Below are 8,783 nucleotides of genomic sequence, written 5' to 3'. Positions count from 1 at the left end.
TGTTCCAGGATACTCCTCCCTTACTGTCCTTGTTACTGCTCCGTTTCAATAGTAATAAACACTATTTTATTACCCATTTCCTTTACAGCAGGTGTGTGATAGTGCTGGAAAGGCATGAGACACAGATGAAGGTCAGCTGCACCACAGCGATGATGCGGGGTTAGACTTTCCTCCCGGGACTTCAAGGCACATGGTTTCAAAGAAGACAAAAGCAAGGGAAAATATCCAATAGACAGGATAGTCTATGGTTTGCTGAGATGCTTCTTAGAAACCTCTTCTAACTGGAGTCCTAATGCTATCACTGGCAGTGCTTAAAGCTTGATTTGCCCCTGTTTGCACAATGAGTTTCAAGTAATCTATGTGGGTCTGAGGGTTATCTATCAAATTTTGACACAACAGCATGGCAGCATAATTAAAAACGGAGGTTCTGATAAATTCTAACAGTGCTCTAATTTTATTCTCATGTGAATCCATCTAAATTGACTCAGTTTAGATCACCATGGATAAAGACAAAACTTTCCAAATCATGTTATCCAAATGGGAATGTCAGAACATCATAAGGGCTCACCTTCCTCTCCTGAACTAAACTAGCTGGAGATATTACGATATTATGAAAAAATACAGTGGATAGCATCAGAGCAGTTTTGATGCTAATCAACACTGAGATTGCTTGAGAAATAAGAAGCTGTCATTTTGCTTAAGGCCTGCAGCAAAATTTGCTCGGTTGATAGTAAAGTGAACATTACACACATTCATTTGTTTTATGCATTTCAGTTCTCAGCATGACATGCCTTCTATCCACAGATGTGAGTGTATTGGCAGAGTATCTCAGGAGATGGGAGCGTGTCTATCAACAATTTGCCTACTTTAATTACAGTTAATATTTTACAGCAAATTAACATTAAATACATTTGTCTTTGATAAGATAACAATCTGAGGGCAACACCTTCTCTTTCAAGGCTCCCAATCAAAAGATAACCTTTGAAACATGCCAGCTGCCTGATGTAAAAACTGACAACTGTCTCCATCAGTCAATTTAACAACTGATCTACATCTTCATGACTACAACTTCTCATTCTAGAGAGATATATACACCACCTAAACCATGTCCAGAAAGACACAAGCAGAAGTGAAAAAGTTATTCTGTGCCCCCAGATGAGCTTATCTCAGCATATCAAGATGCTGATGTAGTTCTGCCAGGAAGTCTTCCTGACTAGACAAACCCCAAATCACACAGAATTACCCTGGTTAGTATCCATAGGCTGCATGAATACTATACTTGCAGTGCACTTCAGCTATATATTTGTCTTGCTGTTTTATTGCTTTAGTACCTATGGGGCAGTAAATTTTACAAGTTCTAGTTCTCTTTTTTCCTTACAGACCTGCTAAGGGCTCTCAGATTAATATTATGGCACCCAGGTAAGTGACACACCATCTTGCATGAGTAGACTGTTGCCTCAGTGTGCAGGTGTACTAAAAAAAAACCCCTTTTTTTACCATTCACAGATAGAAATGAATAAAAACAGGTTTGGAAGGGACGTCGTAAGATCGTCCACTGTCCCAGTGAGATACCAAGCTCTGACACTGTTGAATATGGGGTTCACATTGCAGCTGTGGTTGGAAAATACAAATGTAGTTAAGCTGGTTGATTTGTGGAGATTACAGTGCTAGTTGAAATTTTCCTCTACTGTGAAAAATCACTTTGGGTGCTTGTACTCTGCAGTGAAATATGTAAACACTGGAGATAATCAGTTCATAATGGCTAGGCAGACCCAAAACATAGCATTAAAATAGAAACTAAAAGATGATAAAAAAAGGTATACCTAAAGGGGGCCCTACAAGAAATATGGAGGGGGATGTTTTACAAGGGCGTGTAGTGACAGGACAAGGGGGAATGGCTTTAAACTGACAGAGGACAGATTTAGATTAGACATTAGGAAGAAATTCTTTACTGTGAGGGTGGTGAGGCCCTGGCACAGGTTGACTGGAGAAGCTGTGGCTGCCCCATCCCTGGCAGTGTTCATGGCCACGTTGAATGGGGCTTGGAGCAACCTGGTCTAGTGGAAGGTGTCCCTTTTCATGTCCGGGGGTGGAACTATATACAAAGGGGTATGGAGTAAAGGACTTTGCTTCCTAAAGGGAGACAACCTTTAAGCTGTCCTGGGTTCAGCTGGGCAGATCCTCCTCGACATTCTGTTATTGGGTGTATATTTGATCAGTATCCATGAGAGTTAGCATGAGATGAGTTAGCACTGTCTTATGGAAGACACCTGATACAGCTGTAAACCTACTATTCTAAGACTTTGTTTCTAATAAGAGACTGCTGTTGAACAATGGAGGTAATTATCCCTCTCTACTAAATGTATTGCTTTACTCAAACCTCAAAGACATCAATGAAGATAATGGTTGCCTCTTCCTTTGCAAACTAGGCTATTAGTGTTGAACATTATTCAACATTTGCCAGGGCTTGGGCACCTAGCCAAAGAAAACAGTACAGCAGTCTCTCAGCAAGGTGGACTCTCTAAGCTGTAAGGACCAGGGGACAGCACACTGCCCAGCAGCATGTTTAGTGCCATCGCTCAGTCACCTCATTTCACGCGTGACATATGTCCGGCCATATGTACGGAGCACACCAGTTGAGATGACTGCCAAGTTAGGATATAAGCAAACATTCTCTTTCTGAAAATCCTTGGCCAGCAGCCGCTCCAGCATATCAAGAGTCAGGAAAGCTCTTTAGGGAACCCTCTGGGGCAGGCATGCTCAGACTGGCTGCCCTAAACTAAGCAGCAGTGGCTGTGAAAGCTGTCTAGCTCTAAGTGCTCCAGGCAAGCTGCTTTATTTCAGTTCTCTAGACTCTGCACGCAAGGGAACAAGCAGGTAGGTGCAAACTATCAGCTGTGTATGATGAATAGCATTCTCCAGCTTGAACCCAAGTTACAACATGTACCCTCATTTCTTCCAACTTACACAAAGACTGCAGTCTCCAGGTTGAGAATAGGAAAGCCTGCAGCTCTACCACCCTATTTAAAGGGTGACCTCTTAAGTGGGAAAAGTGAGATGTGGAAGTGTAGGTTGGTGAGGAAAGGCAATCAGGAAGCATTGTTGGCCATCACCCAAATGTGGTGATGGCTCATTCTCAACAGAAACACACAATCAGCAGGCCCTGAATCTCAGCAAATTCACCTCTGTCCCCCCTCCTTTCTGCATCTGCAGTGATACGCTAAAATGACAAAGCTTTTACTTACTGTTGACTATTGTTGCTGAGGTTTATGGGAGGGACAGGTGACCTGACAATGCTGGGAGCTGAAGGAGATATGTGAAGAAGGAGCTGAGAAGACAATGGCTGTAATGTTCTACAGATCATTACACAGAAAATAGAAAGAGAGCTGGACACATGATTTGGGTCAGGGTTGACTTGGAAATGTAATGGTGCAGCTAGAATTGCTAATGTTAGACTGATGTTGTGACCAAAACGTTCCTTGGAGATTTCTGGGGTTAGTGGAAGGTTGGGAATGGGTTTGATAGGCCCTGAAGCAGAAAACTCTGCCTCTCAGAAAGAAATGGAAGAAGTAACAGGGGAAGGGCAGAAAGACTGATAATCTTCCAAGGTACAAAAGGAAGGGCCAAAAAGGAAGAATTTTAGAAGGATGACGAAATTATTTACTGCTTCCATGCCCTATTGAAGCTCAAGGTCTCTGAGCTGTGAAGAATGGTTACTGTCCTCTCAATGTACTGTGCACATGGAAAAATTTGACAGGCAAGAATCTAATTACCATTCCCTAAAGGCTCAGAGACTCTCCATTGATAAAACTCTGTCAGAATCACAGGCTCTGCATTAACAATTCTGAATTGCAGTGAACTTAATTTATTCTTTATTTCTTTGGTATTCAGTCTACAGTGTACAGAATCCTGATGCCCTTTGGATGTCAGTACGAAAACTAGTACATTGACTTTGATCGCAGTTTGTATTTCTGCTCATGCTGAAACAGAGGCAAGCTAAGTCAGCACTAAGGACTTGCAGCAGACATTAAGCTTTTAAAGGATCAGATATACTGGGTTAAAAATACTAGAATGAGAGTAATATCTACAGAGAACACACCACAATGTACTTTTAGCATATATAAGTCCTCGCATACATCCATTCTGAATTTCCATGCCTTGATCTCTTGTGCATCCTTTCATAGTGTAAATCCTTCAAATGGACTACATTTAAGGAGCTACTTTTTGATGGCTGGAAGAGATGCTAAAGCAGTATTTTGGCATGTATTTATAAAGTGATTAAAATCTTCTACCTGTTCTATGTAGATTTAAAAAAAAAAAAAAAAAAAAAAAGATGGTCATGTAGTTTGATAGTTTATACGACACGGTAAGGACTAGTACTTTAAATCAATGGAAAGACAGGAATCAAATCCTGTCCTTTCTTTAATGAACATAGCATGACCCCTGTGCAGAGAAAATCCCTCCCTTGAAGAACCTGTATGATAACAACATGCAGTATATGGATGCCATAAAAGGAGATAAGACTAAATGCATGTGTACTTAAGCTACCTTCATTCTTTATGAGAGCCTAAGTCCAACTCCATGTTGCCACTGTCAGTCCAAGCCTCCACCCTTCCTTCCCGTCTGCTGCTACCAGTGTTTGATGGACACATCAGGAGCTGAACTGGCACAGGCAGGAGTTACATTTTCAGCCAGAGGGTGGCTTTTTTGGTTATTGCTGCCAGGTTCAACAGCTGGTTTGGTGTGGGGGATGGAGAGGGTTGCCTGTGGGTTTTCAGTCAGACCAATTGCTTACCTGATTTGCTCTAAAGATGTGTAAGGGCTAACAGCAGCATAAAGGAAGTAGCCTTATCACATGGAGAAACCACCCTTTCTGGTGGATTCAATAGGGACTTTGGCTCAGGTCAATCATGAAACTGAACCCTGTAAGTAAATGCCTTTTTTAGAAGCTAAACATAGGGAAGATTAACCCAAATACCTTTAAGAGAAGGGTTAAAGCCACAAATCAAAACTCATGAGACAGAAGCTCCATTGCTTGCTTTCTGCTGACTGGTTGTGAAGCTTGACACAGGTCAATTAAACCTTGCTTTGGGAAAACACCTAAACAGGTAGTTCACTGTAATGGGAACTCACTGTGAGTGTTGGTTTTTCACTAAACTCACTGAGTTTAGGTCAGCTTTTGACATGCCGTGTCTGGAATCTGTACATCTGTTTTGTCCCTCATTAATATAGGGAAGTAATTTATTTGACAGAAGGGGGAGACTGAAATTATGTTTCATCTAGATGTTTAAATAGTTGTCCTGAAGGAAGAATATGAAGTTCTGATATGTATCTTTCACAACTCTAAATTAAAGGAGGTGCATACCCCCTTCACCGAATCAGATCTTTAATCTCACCAGGCCTCCAGTATGCCATTGACACCTTTGGTTGGAAGCTACAATATCGGTATGGTTAACGGCACTTTATCTATTTGAATCCCTTCGCTGCCAGCCGCTTACTTGCTTCACTATCACCAACTTCAGTAATTCCCGTGACTTAAAACACCCCGCCAGGATGTATCTGATGCAGTTGGAAGCACTAATCTGACTCAGGATTAGTGACCTCTTGCACACAGAAACTTCCTTGCACTGAACACCACCCATCAGTGGCAAGAGAGTTAAAGCCAAGAGATCTATAAAAAGATCAGGGAAAGCTACCAGCCTTCAAGAGCACAGAGATGCAGAACAGGGTTATTCCTGTTTCCCTTCTCCAGCTCCCTAAATTAGATATTATTTATGAAAGCACTGCCTGTTATCAGTAGCCTAGCTTAAAGAACACAGTATAGCTTGGAGGGTTTTTTTTTTAAAGGTATTAAACAGGGCAGGTCTTCAGACAAACTCCTAGGGAATTCTGCTTAAAATTGGCCTCTGGGCAGAGCAGGAACCATTAAACCCTTGCTGTCTGACTGTCTGGTCACGGTTCTTTTCCCTATCTTGACTGTAACATCCTTATCTGGATGTTGGCATACTGTTAGACACTATATGCTGAAAGCTTTGCTAATGTTGAGGTAAATGATATCCCTGGCCTTCCCCTCATCCACAGACTCAGTCATTTTATCACAGAGCACAATCAGGTTGGTCAAGTGAAGGGTACTAAAGGTAAATCCATGCTGACCATTCTCAGTCACCTTCTTCTCCTTCATGTACCCAGAAATGTGCTCCAACAAAACTCACTCCTTGATTTTTCCAGGGACAGAAGTGAAACTGCCTGGTCTCCAGCTGCCGAATTGCCCCCTCTTGCCCTTTCTGACAATGGTAGCAACATTTGCCTTTTTCCAGCCATAACTGTCCTCTAGAATCTATAAAGCCTGGAGGCTTCAGAAATAAATGAAATATATAGCTTTTCATACTCTCTTTGCCCCTGTGGCAAAGAATTTTGCTGCAGAACATACACACTTTTAATAAAGTCAGCTTCATAACGGGTTTAAACTTAAACAGGGGAACTTTAGGTTAGATATAAGGAAGAAGTTCTTCACAGTGAGGGTGGTGAGGCACTGGAATAGGTTGCCCAGGGAAGTTGTGAATGCTTCAACCCTGGAGGCATTTAAGGCCAGGCTGGAGAGAGCCTTGGGCGACATAGTTCAGTGTGTGGTGTCCCTGCTCATGGCAGGGGGGTTGGAACTAGATGATCTTAAGGTCCTTTCCAACCCTAACTATTCTATGATTCTATGATTCATAGAGATCATAGCAAGGACAGTGGCTTGGGAACTGTCCACATACAATAAAGATTCAAACATCAGGGAGACAATTTGCCTTCAAGCATACATACAACACACTAAGTAACAGATTAGGTTTCTAATAGGCTATTTCCTTCATGCAAGCAACTTCCCCAAACAGAAATTCACACATTAAATTGTTTTTCCCTCCCCTAGCTTCAATGCAGAAGTACATTTTGCTTGTCCTCATCCATGTTTTCTTTGCCAAAACACATGGGGGAGGGGGAGAAATTATTTTTCCCTCCCTGCTAGGAAGATAGTAACTGTTCACCATAAACATTTCATTATATATATGAAATACTCATAGTATTATACACAATTGTATTGCCCAATAATGTCCACCTTGGAGCCAGATTCAGGCTCATGCTTTGCTGAGTGAAACAGCAATAGGAAGGCTTGAAAATAGAGTTTAGGGTTCTGCAGGTACAAAACCAAAATAAGAGACCTTACCCCTAAAATGAGCTCTGGGACCCCACTTACAAGACAAGATGGCAACAAAGGAGACAACTAGCTGAGCAGTCAAGAGAGATGAGAAGAAAACAAATACTAATGCATGTCAAATGTACACACACAGTTAGCTAGTATCAAAGGTTTGGTTGGTTTTTAAACAAACTACATGTCATTGTTTGGTTTTGTTATTATTATTTGCTATTTACACTGCAGCAGTGCCCAAAAGTCCCATCTGGACACACAGTGCTCAGTCCTTACCTTCAAATCTTGGTGCAAACAGACACGGACAAGCAAGTGGAATCAGTAATACCTTATCTCAGATGTACACCTCCAACAGACTGGGACAAAAATGATGACTGTAGTTTTTCGGTAAATTCTGCCACTCTAGCTACCAACCTTGTTTCTTGTTATCACAGGTACCATGCATTGTGCATTGCAAGCATAATACACCTACCTTGGTCTCAGTCCAGAGCCTTTATCCTTTGTTAATTCTCCTTGGTGCATTCTCCTCTGTCCCTCTGCTATTCTCCAATTCTATGTTTTTTTTTAATTCTGTGCTTTTTTAAGCATTGCAGTGTGCTGCCAGAGCAGATTAGTACTGGCATCAGCTGGTTTCCCAGCTCTGATTTTTCCTTACTGTATCTAACACTGAACAAGCTACTCATCCTCCAACCTCAAGCTTTTGACCCTACCAATTTATTCTTTGGCACATCTGAACTCTTCCAACACCACTGCCCATCACATGCCTGATAGGATAAATTAGGAACTGACAGGCAAACTAGTTACTTAATCCAGGGATTATCCCAAAGATTAATATATGAGAAGGTAATTCTAGATTTTCTCTCTGTCTAAATCATGCCTGTAAGTAATGAACCACACACCTGGCAAAACTCACCCAATTCATTCTATATCAATGCAAGGCCACATTGTGTTTACTTTTCAGTATCACCCACTTCAACACAACCTCCTTGAGTTTAGGATAAAACAGACCCAAACTACAGCACAAGACTGAGGTACCAGTGGAAGAAGCACCAACCTTCCTCAAAGAAAATGCAAAAGCTTGTAAAATATTTGTCATCACAATAGCCAGACCCTTTGTCAGGTACCTCAGGACCACAGCCTCCACCACTACAATCCACAACAGTAACCACAGTAGCCGTAGGTCATATTAGACTTGCTTAGAAGCCACTGTCACTTTGCTTGCTGCAGGTTCCCAGTAGATCTGCAGGTATTTTGACTTTCTGTGGTAAAGTGACATAAACATGCAGGTCCATAAACCATGGGAAACCACGTAATTCCATTTCAGGAGAAGTACAGGCACAAGCTGTGACAGCCAGGCAGGAACAGAGATGCATGAAACCCCATCTAACTGACATGAAGTGCCACCTGGCATGGCATGGCACTAGGTGCTGTGATGTAGGAAAACATTCAATCCTAAAAATACACCTGGGAAGAAGTCCTCTTACAGTTAGGATTTCTAAGGTGGAACCTTACAGTAATCAAACAAATATAGGATGAAAAATAAGTCTAATGATAATTTTTGACAGAGTGCATAAGGCATGCCTTGATTTCAAAAAAT

Source organism: Nestor notabilis, unplaced genomic scaffold (assembly GCF_000696875.1).
Source record: "Nestor notabilis isolate BGI_N333 unplaced genomic scaffold, ASM69687v1 scaffold33049, whole genome shotgun sequence".
Classification (NCBI taxonomy): Eukaryota; Metazoa; Chordata; class Aves; order Psittaciformes; family Psittacidae; genus Nestor; species Nestor notabilis.
The sequence above is the reverse complement of the archived record's forward strand: the minus strand, read 5'-3'. Positions refer to the sequence as shown.